Here is a 19,986-nt window from a genome sequence, read left to right as displayed (position 1 = left end):
ACTCCTATGCAGAAAAGTGAAAGTTTTATTCTTGGCATGAATATGATAGAACTTGTGGGACAGTAACTATTATTAAGAAGGTACTTTTCAGAGTTTGATTCCACTGAGCAGTTTGAAGTGGAAGAGAAAGCATCGCAGAATATGAATGAACGCTATAACTGAAAACTTGATGGTTTTGAATTAAACTCTGGCTATTTACTTTGTGAGTTTTGAGAATCACTTGATTAATTTTTTTTCAGATGATTACTTGTACCAAAGAGAGAAAGAACATCGTGTATTTAAGGATTTGTTTACCTAAATGGATACGCTTGGTGGGGAGGAATTCAGCTTCAGCAGAATTTTCTGTAAGAAGAGTAACATTTACATAATGGTAATTCTAAAAAAGTCATCTTTTTCAGAGAAAAATGTGAAGCAATGTGTGTGGAAAGCTGCAAAATCTACAGTTGCAGGCAGATTAGGCAAGAGGTGCTTGGTGAAAAATTAAAAAAAAGAATTAAATCATGGCTACAGATTTTTTCCAGCAAAAGTAGTTAATATGTGGAACAAACTGTTAACATGGCTTTTAAAAAATAATCAGAAGCTGTGAAAGAATTCTGACAGGGGAGATGAGAGACATGAGATAAATGGGGAAGTAGAGAATAGAAGCATGAATATGTGATGGCACATGTGACTTTGCCATTAATTTTATTATCTTTGCAAAATACCTTAGATCAATGAGGAAAGTGGAAGGAAGACAGGGCAAGCTAAAATTTAGCTCTCTAGATGGAATCTTTTGCTTATGTTTTTTTTCTTTTTATTTTTTTCCCCCACTGTGTTTGTTTCTGGGGATTATATTCTATAGCAGAAAGACTCCCCCCAAATACTCTACAGTTTACCAAAAAAAAAAAAAAAAAATGGAAAAGCATACTATGTGAAACTATTGTCAGACATAGATAGAAAAGAGACCAAAGAGAAATCTTCACCTTTGCATCTTCAATTTCAACAGGTGCGTTGTACGTTCCTTTAAAATCTGATGCTTTGGCTACACTCAGGCCTTTTTGCAGTAACCTTAGCAGATGCTTAAGGAACCTAAATTGCTGAAGCCAGTTCCAGTCTAATAAAATGGTCTATATTTCTTTCTTCAATGAACTTTTTTTTTTTTTTTTGAGACAGAGTCTCACTTGTTGCTCAGGCTAGAGTGCAGTGGCGCAATCTCAGCTCAGTGCAACCTCTGCCTCCCGGGTTCAAGCAATTCTCCTGCCTCAGCCTCCTGAATAGCTGGGATTATGGGATTACAGGCACACACCACCAGGCCCAGCTAATTTTTGCATTTTTTTTTTTTTTTAGTAGAGATGGGGTTTCTCCATGTTGGCTAGGCTGGTCTCGAACCCCTGACCTCAGGTGATCCATCCGTCTCTGCCTCCCAAAGTGCTAGGATTACAGGCATGAGCCACTGCACCTAGCCTGAACCTTCTTTTTAATCTTACAGTTTCTCCATTTATCAGAATGTGCAACTGCTCTTAAATTCGCTCCCTTCTACTTAAATGTTGGATCCCACAATCCATATGCAAAAAATGAATTTCAGTAGAAATCCAACATTTCAGTAGAAAATCTCTATCTCAGGCATTGTGCTAGATACCAGAGACACAACACAGGATAATTCGGAACGTTTCCCATTCTGTGTACACCAAGTTCTTCCCCCGCACCCCGCCCCACAAAATTGTGTAAAGGTTCTAACAGTCTCTACAGTGGTATCAAAAATAATTTCTCCTTTCTAATTTGGAGAACATGAACATTAGCCATTATTTGTTTCTCAGTAATTTTCCACATGCCAGTCATCCTATCTTGGAACTCCTCCTTCATCTCAGACCAAACCTCTCTCCTGCTGCATGACTTTTCCCATGTGACCCTTTAAATAAATTCTAAGATTTTTCCCATAATTAATTAATCTCAGAAATCAAAATGAAACATGTCACCAGGGTCTTATTTAAAGCCAAGAAATCTGTTGGCTATTATCCATCCTTCTTTCTAAATTAAACAACCCCAAATACTATTCTCACCATCCTTGTTTGTTAATAGTAGGCATTTTCTCCTCAGAGAACGAGGGCCTATACAACAAAGACTTTTGATATGTGCACACCGTAACACGAAGCACACTTATATTTCATTTCAATGATATATAAGGACGTTTTCCTCTAAAATTTCCATATCCATGTGCTTTAAAAAGACTCACATAGTAGAAATGAATTTTCCTGAGTAAAATACTGCCATTTTTCATTTTCTGAATGATCCAAAGTATAACAGCTCAAAATCTTTTCTCAAAGTCTGACTCTTTGGGCCTTGGTAACAATTTAACATACAACTAAATCTTTATGATTTACAGATGGATTGCTTGAATTATACTTTATCTTTGGTGACTCAGCTCTTCCCCACCTTTGCCACTTTGCCAGGTTCAAGTATGCTGGAAAGGAAGCAGAACTGAGTCAGGGTTAAACATGCAGAGTCTAATCATGGGGGGTGTGTGTGTGTGTTTGAGAGAGAGAGAGAGAGATTTGTTTAATTCCCAAGCCAAACTCAAGATGGTCCATTGTATTGTTGGAGGAGATGGTTACCCCATTCTCCATGATGTTTTTATTTCACAGGGCCCATCCCTGTATCAAAATATCTCATGTGTGCCATAAATATATGCACCTACTGTGTACCCACAAAAATTAAAAATAAAAGAAAGAAAGCTGGAAGGCACATTAGAAAAAAGATTGTTATTTTTTAAAGTCCCTCCCGTTGAGTTAGATAAATTATTACATATAACTAAAGAGAAAGCTGGACACCTTTTCTTCCTGCCTTCCTTTTCCCCTTTTCCCTCCCTCACCCCTTCCTTTCTTCATTTCTAATATTCTCATTTCAGCTTAAAGCAAAAGGTTCTTTAGCAGCAGGGTGGGTAGGATACCTTATATCCAACCTTCAGCTTGATTTCTTCTAGTCCTTAGGGTGTCATTGACCTGGCTCTGAGGACCAGTGCACTCCAGCTCCCGCGATGTGCTCTCCCAGCTGGTTGAGACCACAACTTCTGCATAGCCTCCTGTGTCTGGCTGCCTTTGTCCTTCTCTCTCCTCTGTTTGCTCCCCGCTCATTCTCGTCTGCCTTTGTCTGTCACTGTCTCATGCCTCCCTCCATCTCCACATCTGCTGCTCCTCTTCTCTGCTTCTCTTTCATTCACTAACATTTTCTCCTTTTTTTCTCTCTGAAATCTTGAAATTATAATATAAAATATTTTTATTCTTGAATTTAAATGGAAAAGGTGATTTGATAAATTAATTTCTTTAAAGATATAATTGTTGCAACTTCTAACTTTTTTTCCAACAAGTTGGTGACCTTTGATGGAAACCCAGCAGCATCACTGCCACTTACAGAATTACTGCTTAGCAAATGCATGAGACATTCAAAGGGACTTCTGATCAGTTTTCTAAGTTTCTCATGATTATCTTTTTTTTGTTTTTTGAGGCAAGGTTTCACTCTGTCACCTGAGCTGGAGTGCAGTGGCTCACTGCAGCCTCTGCCTCCTGGGCTTAGGTGATCTTCCCATCTCAGCCTCCCGAGTAGCTGGTACTTCAGGTACGTGCCACCACACACGGCTAATTTTTTTTTTTTTTTTTTGTATTTTTTGTAGAGATGAGGTTTGACCATGTTGCCCAGGCTGGTCGTGAACTCCTGGGCTTAAGCCATCTGCCCTCCTTGGCGTCTCAAAGTGCTGGGATTACAGGCGTGAGCCACCACACCCTGCCTCATGATTATCTGAGAAAGAAAACATAATAAACATTGAAATGCATAATGATCATTTGTATTTTTGTTTGTTTGAGACAGAGTCTCGTTCTATCCCAGGCTAGAATGCAGTGGCACAATCTTGGCTCACTGCAGCCTCTGCCTCCCGGGTTCAAGTGATTCTCGTACCTCAGGTTCCTCGATAGCTAGGATTACAGCCACCCACCACCACGTCCAGCTAATTTTTATATTTTTAGTAGAGATGGGGTTTTGCCATGTTGGCCAGGCTAGTCTCGAACTCCTGACCTCAAATGATCCGTATGCCTCGGCCTCCCAAAGTGTTGGGATTATAGGCCTGAGCCACCGCAACACATCTGAAATGCATAATGCTCTTTCAGCAGGGTTGCCAACTTTAGCAAATGAAAATACAGGATGCCTAGTTACATTTGAATTTCAGATAAACAAATCATTGTTTAGTGTGTGACCCATGCGATATTCGAGACAAATTTATACTAAAAAAAGTACTTGCTGTTTATCTGAAATTCAAATTTAACCAGGCATTCTGTATTTTGTAATTGACTATATTCATAATATTTGTGTGTGTATCTATACATGTGTGTGATATTTGTGAGCTGGGTGTTTTTAATTTGGGGACTATTTACAGTTTCCTTGCTATTTCTCCTCCCTTATGCAGTATATAAAGTATTTCCTTTACATTTTACCCCTTGGTATATATACTTTTTTTCCATTTCCTTCCAACTTTATCTTTCTTTTTTTTTTTTTTTTTTTTTTTGAGATGGAGTCTCGCTCTGTCACCTGGGCTGGAGTGCAGTGGTCAGATCTCAGCTCACAGCAAGCTCCATCTCCCGGGTTTACGCCATTCTCCTGCCTCAGCCTCCCGTGTAGCTGGGACTATAGGCGCCCGCCACCTCACCCGGCTAGTTTTTTGTATTTTTTTTTTAGTAGAGACGGGGTTTCACCGGATTGGCCAGGATGGTCTCCATCTCCTGAATTCGTCATCCACCCGTCTCAGCCTCCCAAACCAACTTTATCTTTTTTTTTTTTCTTTTTTTTTTTTTTTTGAGACGGAGTCTAGCTCTGTCGCCCAGGCTGGAGTGCAGTGGCGCGATCTCGGCTCACTGCAAGCTCCGCCTCCTGGGTTTACGCCATTCTCCTGCCTCAGCCTCCCGAGTAGCTGGGACTACAGGCGCCCGCCACCTCGCCCGGCTAGTTTTTTGTATTTTTTAGTAGAGACGGGGTTTCACCGTGTAGACCAGGATGGTCTCGATCTCCTGACCTCGTGATCCACCCGTCTCGGCCTCCCAAAGTGCTGGGATTACAGGCTTGAGCCACTGCGCCCGGCCCCAACTTTATCTTAAAAGTAGATGGGTTAAGAGAAAAAGGTACCAATGTATTCAATTCTCTATTACCTCCCTCTGAAAAAGGTGTTTACTTAATAAACATCAGGCAAGGGCAGCACTTTTGAACCTCTTTTAAAACAGTAGCTTTATAGTTGCACTAAGTAGATTTGTTCTTAACCTCTCTCTCTCATTTTAAAACAAAATGTCTGAAATTATGAATAACTATAGTAATAGTAGCTAACATGTATTGAGCACTTACTGTCAGGCACTGCTCAACATTATATAATGGCTTAAATCACTTACACCCCACAAACCATTGACGTAGGTACCATTAGTACCCCTACTTTGGAGATGAGGAAAGAGACACAAAGAAGTTAGGCAAATCCCAGTTTCCCATTATTAATATTTTACATTAGTACGATACATTAGTCACAATTAATGGACCCATGTTGGTATAGGTTATTATTAGAGCCCATGTTTCATTCAGATGTCCCCAGTGTTTCCCTCGCGTCCTGTTTCTGTCCCAGGATCCCATCCAGGGTGCCGCATTTCACTTAGCCATCCTGTTGCCTTGGACTCCTCTCGGTTGTGAGTTTCTTAGGCTTTCTTGGTTCTTGATGACCTTGACAGTTTTGCACAGGACTGGTTGGGTATGTTGTAGAATGTCCTTCAGTTGGGGTTTGTCTTGTGTATCTCATGGTCAGACTGGGGTTGTGGGTTTGGGGGAGGGGGACCCACAGGAGTAAGTGCTGTCCTCGTCACATCACGTCAACCTTGACCACCTGGCTAAGGGGGTGTTTGTCAGCTTTCTTCATGATAAAGTTATTCTTTTTTTTCCTCTTTCCATACTGTACTCTTTGAAAGGAAGTCATATTCCTAACTCACACTTGAGTAAGGCATTATGATTGAGCTATTTTTTAAACGTCAGCTTTATGGAGACACAATGCACATGTTATATAATGCACCTATTTAGAGTGTGCAATTCTGTGGCTTTCAGTATATTCAGAACTGTGCAAGCATCACCTCAATCTATTTTAAAACATTTTCATCACCCCAAAAAGAAACCCCATACCCATTAACAGTCATTCCCCTTTTCCCTCCCCTCCTTGCCTCCCCCAGTCCATGGCTACCATGAATCTACTTTCTGTCTCTACAGATTTGCCTATTCTGGACATTTCACACAAAAGGAATCATGCAGTATGTGGTGTTTTGTGACTGGCTTCTCTCACTTAGCATAACGTTTTTGAGGCTCACCCATGTTCTAATGTTTTAGTATTTCATTCTTTTTTATTGCTGGATAATATTTTATTGTACGGATAGACCGCATTTTGTTTACTGATACATCCATTGCTGGACATTTGGGTTGTGTCCACTTTTTGGCTTGTATGAATAAGATTGGTATGCACATTCAGGTACAAGTTTTTACATGGATGTGTTTTCATTTATCTTGGCTAAACACCTAGAAGTGGAATTGTTGGATATACTTGAGTTATTATTAAAAATAATAAAAAATGGCCGGGCGTGGTGGCTCATGCCTGTAATCCCAGCACTTTGAGAGGCTGAGGTGGGTGGATCACTTGAGGCCAGGAGCTCGAGAACAGCCTGGCCAACATGGTGAAACCCTGTCTCTACTAAAAATACAAAAATAATTAGCCAGTTGTGGTGGCAGGCACCTGCAATCCCAGCCGCTCAGGAGACTGAGGCAGGAAAATAGCTTGAACCCAGGAGGCAGAGGCTGCAGTAAGCTGAGATCGCACCATTGCACCTCCAGCCTGGGCAAAGAGAGTGAAACTCTCTGTCAAAAAACCAAAAACCAAAAACGAAAACATAGCTGACTAGGCTGTGGGCTATCCCTGCTTCAGTTCTCCATACTGGCTAGGAAAATTTAGCTGATTGTCCTATAAAATCAGAAAAGGCCCCTCTAATCTGTGGGCAAGTACCCAAATTGCAAGAATGTTGACTAAGATGAAAGAAAACAGCTTCTAAAAGCCTGTCTACATATCCCATCCTATAAACCTAAGGCGAATAACATAGCTTATCTGTACTGAAAAAAATACAGATCCCATATATTACTAGTTTCTGTTAAAAAGTTATGATAGGAAAGTTGTCTGTCCTAAGTCTAGATGTTCTTCAAGGCACACAAAGAGTAAGTTGTTTGTGCCACATTTTCTTTATCCATTCCTCCATAGACAGATACTCAGGTCAGTCTTGGCTCCATATCTCAGCTATTATGAATAATGCTGCAATGAACATGAGAGTACAGACAGGACTTCAACCTACTAATTTCATTCCTGTTATATATGTACCCAGCAGTGGGAATGCTGGATCATAAGGCAGTTCCATTTTTAATTTTTAAAGGAATCTTAATACTATTTTCCATAATGGGTATACCAATTTACATTCCACCAACAGTGTACAACGGTTCCCTTTTCTCCACCCCTTTGCCAATACTTGTTACCTCTCGTCTTTGTGATAATAGCCAGCCTCACAGATGTGGTACATACATACAATGGAAAGTTATTCAGCCATAAAAAGCAAGGAAATCCTGCCATTTGGAACAACATAGATGAACCTGGAGGACATTATAATGAGTGAAATCAGCCAGGCACAGAAGGACACATATTGTATGATCTCATTTATACATTGATATGGTTTGGATTTGTGTCCCTGCCCAAATCTCATGTTGAATTGTAATCCTCAGTGTTGGGGGAGGGGCTGGCAGGAGATGATTGATCATGGGGGCGGATTTCCCCCTTGCTATTCTCGTGATAGTGAGTGCGTTCTCATGAGATCTGGTTGCTTAAAAGTGTGTAGTACTGGTCTGCAGAATCTGCACCAACCAGCACCATGCCCATGACACTGGGGTACGGGGACATCCGCGGGTTGGCACACGTCATCCGCCTGCTCTTGGAATATACAGACTCAAGTTATGAGGAAAAGAAGTACACGATGGGGGACTCTCCTAACTACGACAGAAGCCAGTAGCTGAATGAAAAATTCCAGCTGGGCCTGGACTTTCCCAATCTGCCCTACTTGTTTGATGGGGCTCACAAGATCACCCAGAGCAATGCCATCCTGTGCCACATTGCCCGCAAGCACAACCTGTGAGGGGAGACAGAAGAGGAGAAGATTCGTGTGGACATTTTGGAGAACCAGACCATGGACAACCTGGTGCAGCTGGCCATGATTTGCTGCGTCCCAGAATTTGAGAAATTGAAGCCAAAGTACTTGGAGGAACTCCCTGAAAAGCTAACGCTCTACTTGCAGTTTCTGGGGAAGCGGCCATAGTTTGCAGGAGACAAGATCACCTTTGTGGACTTCCTCGCCTATGACATCCTTGACCTGAACTGTATATTTGAGCCCAGCTGCCTGGATGTCTTCCCAAACCTGAAGGACTTCATCTCCCGATTTGAGGGTTTGAAGAAGATCTCTGCCTACATGAAGTCCAGCCAATGCCTCCAAGGTCCTTTGTTTGGGAAGTCAGCTATGTGGAACAGCAAACGCCCCCCAACCCCGCCGCCATGGTGCCAGAAGATGGGAGGGAGGAGCCGACCCTGCTGCCTGGGAGCCTGGAGAACACTGGAGAACAGCCCGACTCCCTGGACCAGGCTTCTTCCTTTTTCCTTCTTTCCACTCTCTTCTTTTCCCCCAGGCCTCACTGGCTTCCTTTCTTGTAACATGACTCCTCCTGCATCGAGGCTCTTTAAAGCTTCAGCTCCCACTATCTTCCATCAAAGTCCTCCTCCTAACATCTCCCTTTTTCTGCACTAACACCAACCTGACTGCTTTTCCTATCAGTGCTTGTTTCTTCTTTGAAAAGCTGGACTGATCCCTGAGCTCCCCAGCACTGTTCTCAAAGACCATCTGCATGCCCTGCTCCCTTTGCTGGGTCCCTACCACAGCCCTGTGTGATGCCCAGTAAAGCCTGAACCATGAAAAAAAAAGTATGTAGTACCTCCCCCTTCACTCTCTTCCTCCTGCTCTGGCCATGTGAAGATGTGCTGTTTCCTCTTCATCTTCTGCCATGATTTTAAGGTTTTTAATGCCTCCCCAGCCATGCTTCCTGTAGAGCAAGCTTGTCCAACCCACGGCCCACAGGCTGCATGTGACCCAGAATGGCTTTGAATGTGGCCCAACACAAATTCGTAAACTTTCTTAAAATACTATGAGATTTTGAACTCAAGATGGATCAAGGACTTAAATCTAAGACGTAAAACTGTAAAAACTCTAAGAGATAACATCGGAAAAGCTCTGTTAGACATTGGCTTAGGCAAAGACTCCATAACCAAGAACCCAAAAGCAAATGCAACAAAAACAAAGAAAAATAGATGGAACTTAATTATACTAAAAAGCTTCTGCACAGCAAAATAAACAATCAGCAGAGTAAACAGACAACCCACAGAGTGGGAGAAAATCTTTGCAATCTATACATCTGATAAAGAACTAATATCCAGAATCTACAAGGAGCTCAAACATATCAGCAAGAAAAAAAAAAAAAATCTCATCAAAAAGTGGGCTAGGCTGGGCGCGGTGGCTCGTGCCTGTAATCCCAGCATTTGGAGGCGGGTGGATCTCAAGGTCAGGAGATAGAGACCATCCCGGCTAACACGGTGAAACCCCATCTCTACTAAAAATACAAAAAATTAGCCAGGCATGGTGGCACATGCCTGTAGTCCCAGCTACTCGGGAGGCTGAGGCAGGAGAATCGCTTGAACCCAGGAGGTGGAGGTTGCAGTGAGCTGAGATCACGCCACTGCACTCCAGCCTGGGCAACAGAGCGAGACTCTGTCTCAAGAAAAAAAAAAAAAAGTGGGCTAAGGACATGAATAGACAATTCTCAAAAGAAGATATACAAATGGCCAACAAACATGAAAAATTGCTCAGTATCACTAATGATCAGCGAAATGCAAATAAAACCCACAATGTGATACCACCTTACTCCAGCAAGAACGAGTGGATAAAGAAATGGTATACACACACACACACACACACACACACACACACACCATGGACTACTACTCAGCCTTAAAAAGGAATGAAATAATGGCATTTGCAGTAACCTGGATGGAATTGGAAACCATTATTCTAAGTAAAGTAACTCAGGAATGGAAAAACAAACATCCTTTGTTCTCACTCACAAGTGAGAGCTAAGCTATGAGGATGCAAAAGCATAAGAATGATACAGTGGACTTTGGGGACTTGGGAGAAAGGGCGCACGGGATAAAAGACTACACATTGGGTACAGTGTACACTGCTCAGGTGATGGGTGCACCAAAGTCTCAGAAATCACCACTGAAGAATGTATTCATGTAACCAAACACCATGCTATAAAGCCTTATATACTGAATTGAGGAGTTTGAACTTCATTCTCAGAGACAGGAAACTACGCACATAATCTGAGTGTGCGATGGTGCTGAGAGGTGTTTCAGAATGTGACCTCTAGCATTTGGCACCTGGCTTCATGATGTAGTTACTGTGTGTGAATTTCGATCTCTGCATCTGCAAAATACACTAATACTTGTGTTTGCCTTTTAAGAATATTTTGAGAATTAAGATAATACACGCACACACACACACAAGTATTAGGAGATATTTTTGCAATTTTTTTTTTTAGCTCATCAGCTATTTTTAGTTAGTGTTAATAGTGTATTTTATGTGTGGCCCAAGATAATAATTCTTCCGATGTGGCCCAGGGAAGCCAAAAGATTGGACACCCCCGCTGTAGAGTCTGCGGAATCATGAGCCAATGAAACCTCTTTTCTTTACAAATGACCCAGTTTTAGGTATTTCTTTATAGCAGTGCAAGAACGGACTAACACGTACATGAAATCTGAAAAAGGCTGAACCCATAGAAGCAGAGAGGAGAACGGTGGTTGCCAGGGGCAGGGGTACGGGAACTGGAGAGATGTTGATCAAAATACAAACTTTCCATGCTAAAATGAACAAGTTCTGGGGATCCACCGTGCAGGATGGGTAGTGATGGACGTATTCATTAATTTGATTGTGGTAATCATTATACATCGTGTATGTGTATCAAATCATCATGTTGGACATGTTGAATATATTCAGTCTTTATTTGACATGTAAAACTTTTTTAAATGAAGAGTAGTTTCTGCCTAAGTCTTGTTGTTGAAACTCTTCTAAGGTTGCTGCTATCACTATTAGAACTAAGTACTATTATTTATCAGGAAAATGGGAGCTAGAAAAAGGCACAGCAGCTACTACTTTCCAAAGCAAGGGATGCATGTGCCATTTTAAGGAAGCATTAGGTAGAAGGAAAATGTAAATGATTTCACAGTTTTATGCACCAACACTTCTACACTGGAGAAGTGGGAGGGACAGGAACAAAGAATGAATCTATATAGTCCAGAATACCACCTCTTCCCATTAGCTGCTCATGGTAGGAACTAGTTCAGCTAATCGGCAAGATTAACAAATCAAAAAATATTTGATCATTTTCCTATCTTTGGTGAAATGAAATTAAGCCTGAGCAATTTGCAATAGGTAGCATTTTAACTGTTACCTTAAAAAGGAACAGTTGATGGTACTTTTATAAAATTGCCTTTTTCCATATCTATTATTCCTTTGAAATACGATCACCAAAATTAAGCAGCACATTTTTAGGGATGGTATTCTAGCAGAGAATAAGAAAGGTGGAAATAAGTCTGTTTGTGGTGCATCATAAGACACCAGAAGACACTGGTCAACAGAAACTCCTCACATCTTCTCTTTCTTTTGTTCCTTTTTCCTTCCTGAAGGATCTATTATAGGGCCCCTCACACAACCGGAATAAAATAGCTGTTGGCTGATTGCTAACTGATTTACTTCTGTCTCCACTTACAGAATTTTGCTGACTCTTGATAGAAAAGATGCATATTAAGCAATCTATTGAAATGCAAGTCATGGTCTGGTCATCATATGTAAGGTACAGCATAACGTTAGGGTATTGTACAAAAGAAAGTAACAGGAAATTGCTTCTTTAAAGAATGCAATCATGGGTGTACACCAAAATATTAAAAATGGTAGTGGTGCCTAGACAAGTGTGTGGTTTGAAAGGAGGATTCTCTGGTTGCTATTCAGATGGCAACAACTGAGGAAACAGCCAAAGGAGAAAAACTACCTAAGGAAGAGGGAGGAAATCTCTTTTCCTGGGGACATTTGCAAGCTGACTAGACTCAACTCAGCCTGGAATGATGTAGATCAGAGTTGGTGTGCAGGGAATGCGTCTCAGGTAGGTTGAGATAATGATCATTTTAGCCCTAAGGGGAGCTGGCCAGGACTGGGGCCCACAGAGAACCAAGGCTGATTATTTGTGTCCATGGGGGCCTCTTGTATTTACCCCTATGTGCCATAAAGATATCACTTCTATCAACTCTATGATGTGAAACAGGTTGAGAAGCTCGTATATAGAGGAAGCTTGACAGAGGCTGACCTAGATGATCATTCAGCAAGGGTTAAGGATAAAACAAATTCTCCCTCACTCCTTCTCATGAAGATGAACCATGGTACAATAATTGCAATTCATTTTTTATTTAGCTTTAGAATTTGATTTTGTTTTTAGATTAAAATATGGGTGTCGGTAATATCTTCAGGGAGTGGGAACCAAAGGGTTTTAGTCTAGCATTAGAGAACTTAGCATCCAGTTTTCTAGCACCTAATTTAATGTGTTTCTTGGTTACTCGATTCTCATAACTGGGGTTCCACCTTATTCCCCTCTGCCTGACATCCTGTCTTGATGTTTTGCCTTGTACCCCAGAACCCCTGGAACTGAAGCCCTTCTCTTGTTCTTACAAGTCTTTTCTGTAGGCCGGGCGCGGTGGCTCAAGCCTGTAATCCCAGCACTTTGGGAGGCCGAGACGGGCGGATCACGAGGTCAGGAGATCGAGACCATCCTGGCTAACGTGGTGAAACCCCGTCTCTACTAAAAATACAAAAACTAGCCGGGCGAGGTGGCGGCGCCTGTAGTCCCAGCTACTCGGGAGGCTGAGGCAGGAGAATGGCGGGAACCCGGGAGGCGGAGCTTGCAGTGAGCTGAGATCAGGCCACTGCACTCCAGTCCGGGCGACAGAGCCAGACTCCGCCTCAAAAAAAAAAAAAAAAAAAAAAAAAAAAAAAAACAAGTCTTTTCTATAAAGGAATGAACTTCTCTGCTCCTGAAATCAAGCCCAGAGCATTCCAGGAAGAAAAAACAACAACATCTGTAGAGATGCTGAGACAAGAAGAAACATGGCGTGTGCGGGGAGCTTGCAAGTCGTTCAGCATGACTTAAGTGAAATGGAAGGTTCTGAGAAGAGTAAGCAGTCGAACTACAAAGCTAGACAGCAAACATATCATGAAAGGCCTGACCTGTCATCTTAAGGATGACATAAGGTCCTCATGCCCTCATCCTGCTGAGAGCATACTGTGGATACACAGATATTATGTATAGCATATGTAAACATAATACACATTTTAACATATTTTATTATAAAATAATGTACTTTATTATAAAATAACATACTTCATTATAAAATACTGCATGCTTATTATAAAAACACTTGGAAAATGTGGAGAGATTTTAAGAAAAATAAAAATATCACCTGTCATCCCATTAGCAAGATAGTATCATTGGTATTTTTGTGTATTTCTTTCCAGATTTATTTTGTGCACATGACACATCATTATTTAACTTATGTAGAGTGGTCTGCTTCTATCACTTAACAGTACATCTTCTACTTTTCCCATGTTGCCAAAATTCTTCCAAAACACAATTTTAATGATTATATGACATTTCATCTTAAGTAGTACAATTTATTTAGATATTCCCTTAGTATTTGAAAATGGGTTGTTTTAAATTTTTTTCTTCTTATGAATAACAGTGCAGTAAGTGCCCCTGTACATAATACTTATATTCTTCAATGATTATTACCTTGGATGGTTTCCTTGCAGTAGAATGTCTGGGTCAAAAAGCAAAAACCGGCCGGGCGCGGTGGCTCAAGCCCGTAATCTCAGCACTTTGGGAGGCCGAGACGGGCAGATCACGAGGTCAGGAGATCGAGACCATCCTGGCTAACCTGGTGAAACCCCGTCTCTACTAAAAAATACAAAAAAAATTAGCCAGGCATGGTGGCGGGCGCCTGTGGTCCCAGCTACTTGGGAGGCTGAGGCAGGAGAATGGCATGAACCCGGGAGGCGGAGCTTGCAGTGAGCTGAGATCCGGCCACTGCACTCCAGCCTAGGCGACAGAGCCAGACTCCCGTCTCAAAACAAACAAACAAACAAACAAACAAACAAACAAAAAACAAAAAGCAAAAACCTCAAAGCTTTCTAAGAATTTTCAAATTATATTTCATCAAGGTTATGTCAACGTTTATTTGTATCAGAGTATCTCGTTACACTCTTCTCAACATTTAAAATTAAATTTAAAAAAACTCTGCCAATTTGACAAGCAAATAATAATATCTAATTTTTTATTATTGACAAATAATAATTGTAGATATTTACGGGGTACAATGTGATGATATACATACATTGTAGAAAGATTAAATCAAGCTAATTAACATATCTATCACTTATCTTTTGTGTGTTTGTGGTGAGAACATTTAAAATATAATCTTTTAGCAATTTTGAAATATACAGTATGTTATTATTAACTATGGCTACCATGATGTAGAATAGATATCTAAAACTTACTCCCCCTGTTTGACTGAAACTTTGTACCATTTGACCAATGTTTAAACTTTCGCCATTCACCCCTCACCTCCAGTCCTGGTAATCCATCTTTTTAAATGACAGTTTAATTAATTTATTTAATCTAATAACAAAATTGGACATAGGGTTAAGGCTTTGTGCAATATGTGAGAACAATGCGAAGAAGAATGGCTTTTATTCTATGATGAGACTCCTTAAAAAGGTCCACTTTCTAAATCCGTGACTCTATCATGGCAAAACAACTTACTAAAAATTAAATATTCACTCTAAAGAGCATCAAAGTCAGTTAGATAAGATCTTTTTAAATGAGATTTCCTTTGTTACGTAAACACAACCTTACTTAATTTTACACATAGCTAAAATAAAATTTCTATTTGTTTATTTTAAAGTATTTTCAACATTTATTTTAGATTCATTGGGTACATGTGCAGGTTTGTTACCTTGGTATATTGCGTGATGCTGAGGTTTGGGGTACAAATAATCCCCTCACCCAGGTACTAGGCATAGTACCCAATGGTTCACTTTTCCACTCCTAGTTTCCTCCCTCCCCCCAGCAGTCTCCAGTGTCTATTGTTGCCATCTTTATGTCCACAAGTACCCAATAGTTAGGTCCCACTTATAAGTGAGAACACGTGGTATTTGGTCTTCTGTTCCTGTGTTAATTTGCTTAGCATAATGGCCTCTTGCTGCATCCATGCTGCTGCAAAGGACACGATTTTTTTTTTTCCTGTGGCTGTGTAGTATTCCATGGTGTATGTGACTGCATTTTCTTTATCCAATCCATGGTTGAGGTAACCCACCATTCTACATTCTACTACTATGAGTTAGACTTTTTTAGATTCTACACATAAGTGTAATCATGCAGTATTTATCTTTCTGTGTCTGGTTTATTTCACTTAGCAAAATGTCCTCCAGGTTCATCCGAGTTTTTATACAGAATTTCCTTCTTTATAAAGCCTAAATAGCATTCCATTGGGTATACATACCACATTTTACTTATTCATTCATTTGCTGATGGACACTTAGGTTGATTTCATATCTTGGCTATTGTGAATAATGCTGCAAAGAACATAGGGGTATAGATACTTCTTTGAAATAATTATTTCAATCCCCTATACCCAGAGTAGATTGATGTATCATACGGTAATTCTGTTTTTAATTTTCTGAGCAATCTCTATACTGTTTTTCACATGGCTATATGAATTTAGACTCCCACCAACGGTGTACCAGGGTTCCTATTTATTTATGTCCTCACCAACACTTACTTTTCGTTTTTTCGATAACAGCCATTTTAGCAGGTTTGAAGTGATAGCTCGTTGTGGTTTTAATCTGCATTTCCCTGACAATTAGTGATGTTGAGCATTTTTTAATGACCTGTTGGCCATTTGTATGCCTTCTTTTGAGAAATGTCTGTTCAGGTGTTTCTCCCATTTTCAAATTGGGTTATTTGTTTTCCAGCTATTGAGTTGTTTGAGTTACTTATATATTTTGGAGATTAGCCCCTTAAAGATGTATAGTTTGCAAATATTTTCTCCCATTCTGTGGACTGTATTTTCACTCTGTTATTTCTTTTGCTATGCACAAACTTGTTAGTTTGGTGCAATCCCATTTGTCTATTTTTGCTTTCGCTGCCTGTACTTTGGAGTCCTACCCAAGAAATTGTTGCTTAAACCAATATCATGGAGGCTTACCTCTATGTTTTCTCCCAGTAGATTTACAGTTTCAGGTTTTACATTTAAGTTTTTAATCTATTTTGAATTGGTTTTTGTATATGGTGTGAGATAAGGGTCCATTTTCATCCTTTTGTATGTGGATATCCAGTTTTCCAAACCCCATTTACTGAAGAGACTGTCTTTTCCTTATTTTGTGTTTTTGGCACCCTTGTTAAAAACTGGTTGACCATATATGCATGCATTTATTTTTGGACTTTCTATCCTGTTCCATTGGTTTATGTATCTGTTTCTATGCCATTACCATGCTGTTTTGATTACTATAGTTTTGTAATATATTTTCAAATAAGGTAAAGTGATGCCTTCAGATTTGTTCTTTTTGTTCAAGGTGACTTTGGATATTAGGGGTCCTCTGCAGTTCCATACAAATTTTTGGATTGTTTTCCTATTTCTGTGAAAAATGACATTGGAATTTGACAGAAATTGCATTGAATCTGTAGATTGCTGTGGGTAGTGTGGATATTTTAAGAATATTAATTCTTCCAATTCATGAATACAGGATATCATCCCATTTATTTATCTCATCTTCAACTTCTTTCATCAATGTTTTATAATTTTTAGTGTACAGGTCTTTTGCCTCATTGTTAAATTTACTCTTAAGTATTTTATCCTATTTTTAAAAATGTTATTGTAAATAGAATTGTTTTCCTATTTTTTGAATAATTTGTTGTTTGTGTATAAAAATATTACTAATTTTTGTATGTTGGGTTTACATCTTGCAATTTGCAGAATTCATCAGTTGTAACAGTATTTTTTTGTAGAGTCTTTAGATTTTCTATATATCAGATTATGTCATCAACAAATAGATAATTTCCCTTTTTTTCTTCCTAATTTGGAGGTCCTTTGTTTCTTTCTCTCGCCACATTGCTCTGGCTAGGACTTCCAGTACTATGTTGCATAGAGTGAGCATCCTTGTCTTGTTCCTAATCTTAGAACAGTTTTTGACTTTTCAGCATTGAGTATGATGTTAGCTATGGGCTTTTCATATATGGCCTTTACTATGTTGAGGTACATTCCTTCTATACATAACATCATGAAAGGATATTGAATTTTGTCAAATGCTTTTTTTTTTTTTTAAATTGAGACAGAGTCTCGCCCTGTCACCCAGGCTGGAGTGCAGTGGCATGATCTTGGCTCACTGCAACCTTTGTCTCCTGGGTTCAAGCAATTCTCCCACCTCAGCCTCCCAGGTAGCTGGGATTACAGATGCAAGACACCACACCTGGCTAATTTTTTTATTTTCAGAAGAGACGGGGTTTCACCATGTTGGTCTAAAACTCCTGACTTTGAGTATCCACCCGCCTCAGCCTCCCAAATTGCTGGGATTACAGGAGTGAGCCACCACAGCCAGCCTGTCAAATGCTTTTCTGCATTTATTGAAATGATCTAATGAAAAGACCGTATTCTGTTGATATCATATATCACATTTATTGATTTTCATATGTCAAACCACACTTGCATCCCAGGGATAAATCCCATTTTATCATGGTGAATAATCCTTTTAATGTGCTGTTGAATTGGGTTTTCTATTATTTTGTTGAAGATTTTTGCATCTATGTTCATCAGGGATATTAGTCTGTAATATTCTTGTCTTGTAGCATGCTTGTCTGGTTTTGCTATTAGGATAATGATGGTCTCATAACATGCATTTGGAAGTATTTCCTCCTCTTCAATTTTTTTGGAAGAGTTTGAGAACAATTAGAATCAGTTCTTCTTTAAATGTTTGGTAGAATTCAGTTGTGAAGCCATCCAGTTCTGGACTTAATAGTTTTTTTCTTTTTAGATATAGGGTCTTGCTATATTGCTCAGGCTGGTGTTAAACTCCTGGGTTTACGCAATCCTCCTGCATCAGCCTCCGAGCACCTGGGATTACAAGTGTGCACCTCTACACTGGCTTGGGCTTTTTTTTTTTTTTAAATGGAATGGTATTTTTTATTTAAATGTATTTGATAGCTAGTGAGGTAAACATTATTTTAAATGGCCATTTGTATTTTTTTCTTTAAATCATGCGTTAATGACCTTTTCTGATTTCCTTATTACAATTTTAGTGTTTGATTATTAATAAAAGTGCCCAATTTTTATTTATGGGCTTAAGGTGGGTATACCTAAGTAGATGATTAAAAAAGCACTCTGTTAAAACTTAAGAAGATCGGCTGGGCGCGGTGGCTCATGCCTGTAATCCCAGCACTTTGGGAGGCCAAGGTGGGCGGATCACGAGGTCAGGAGATTGAGACCATCCTGGCTAACATGGTGAAACCCCATCTCTACTAAAAATACAAAAAAATTAGCTGGGCGTTGTGGCAGGCGCCTGTAGTCTCAGCTACTTGGGAGGCTGAGGCAGGAGAATGGCATGAACCCGGGAGGCAGAGGTTGCAGTGAGCCGAGATTACGCCACTGCACTCCAGCCTGGGGGACAGAGCATGACTCCATCTCAAAAAAAAAAAAAAACTTAATAAGATCATGGAAGTTATTAAATTTCTTCACCTTTGTTCATACTCTACTTACCAAATCACACTTACACTAAAAATGGACAGATAGTCTGTGAGATAATGCTACTCATTAACCTGGGTAGAATTGTCTAAGTATGTTATTATTATATTTACTCTTTCCATAGAGTTAAAACAATCAAGTGTATTTTGTTTAAAAGATCATATCTTCCATCTTCTTTGGGGCTGTGGGCTGCTGGTAGGGGTGAGTATATAGAAATAATGATGACCATGAAAGGTCTCTTTTAAGACCAGGTGAAAACATTCCAATAAAGATCTGAAGGCATGATTTGCCATAAAGAACTTCAATGCAAATAATCTCAACTAACCATATTCGCAACAGAGAAGATAAATACAATATGAATTTGGAAAAGACCTTTAGACAGCAGCTAGAATGTAGGATCACAAAAGAATTTTCTTCCCCAAATGGAGCCAAATGTACCAAATGAAGTGAAAAGAACAAAGAATATACAGTCAGTGTTGAAACCATGTGAAGGTCTCCATTTCATTCCATAAACTTCAGAAACTATTGTCAGATATGACACAAATTTTACCCAACTAAAAGAGCTACAAGGAATAGGCTCTTGACTTCCTCTCAAGAGGGAAATGCAGTGGAGCAATCAGTATTGAGGGAAAATTTCACTGAGGTTTTGGTATGAAGATTGGATATTTAGGTGACAAACAAAATGCAGAAAACTATCTTCAAGCCTCTCCCTCCTTAGATAAATAGATCATAAGCCTCATTTTGAACAACTCACAGAATTTGCCTCTTTTTCCCTTGGGCCAGATGGAAAGTGAAAGAGAGTTTTTGTTGGTTTAAAGCAGCAAATGAAATCTCTGCATGGAGGGAGGGACACTAGACCACATCACACTAAAAGTTGAAACACCCAACGCTTTCACACTAAGTGCAGCACACCAGCTCCATGGTTTACTCTGAAACAGGGGAACACTTTGAAACTCAAGAGGGCCTCATTGCCTCAA

General features: G+C 39.9%; 1 pseudogene; it reads left to right on the top strand.

The window, feature by feature from the left end:
• Nucleotides 1-7,946: 7,946 nt before the first annotated feature.
• On the top strand, nt 7,947-8,943 carry LOC117076525 (annotated as a pseudogene).
• Nucleotides 8,944-19,986: the final 11,043 nt, after the last annotated feature.

Source organism: Trachypithecus francoisi, unplaced genomic scaffold, assembly GCF_009764315.1.
Source record: "Trachypithecus francoisi isolate TF-2019V2 unplaced genomic scaffold, Tfra_2.0 Lachesis_group0, whole genome shotgun sequence".
NCBI lineage: Eukaryota > Metazoa > Chordata > Mammalia > Primates > Cercopithecidae > Trachypithecus > Trachypithecus francoisi.
This window is presented reverse-complemented; position numbering and strand designations above follow the sequence as displayed.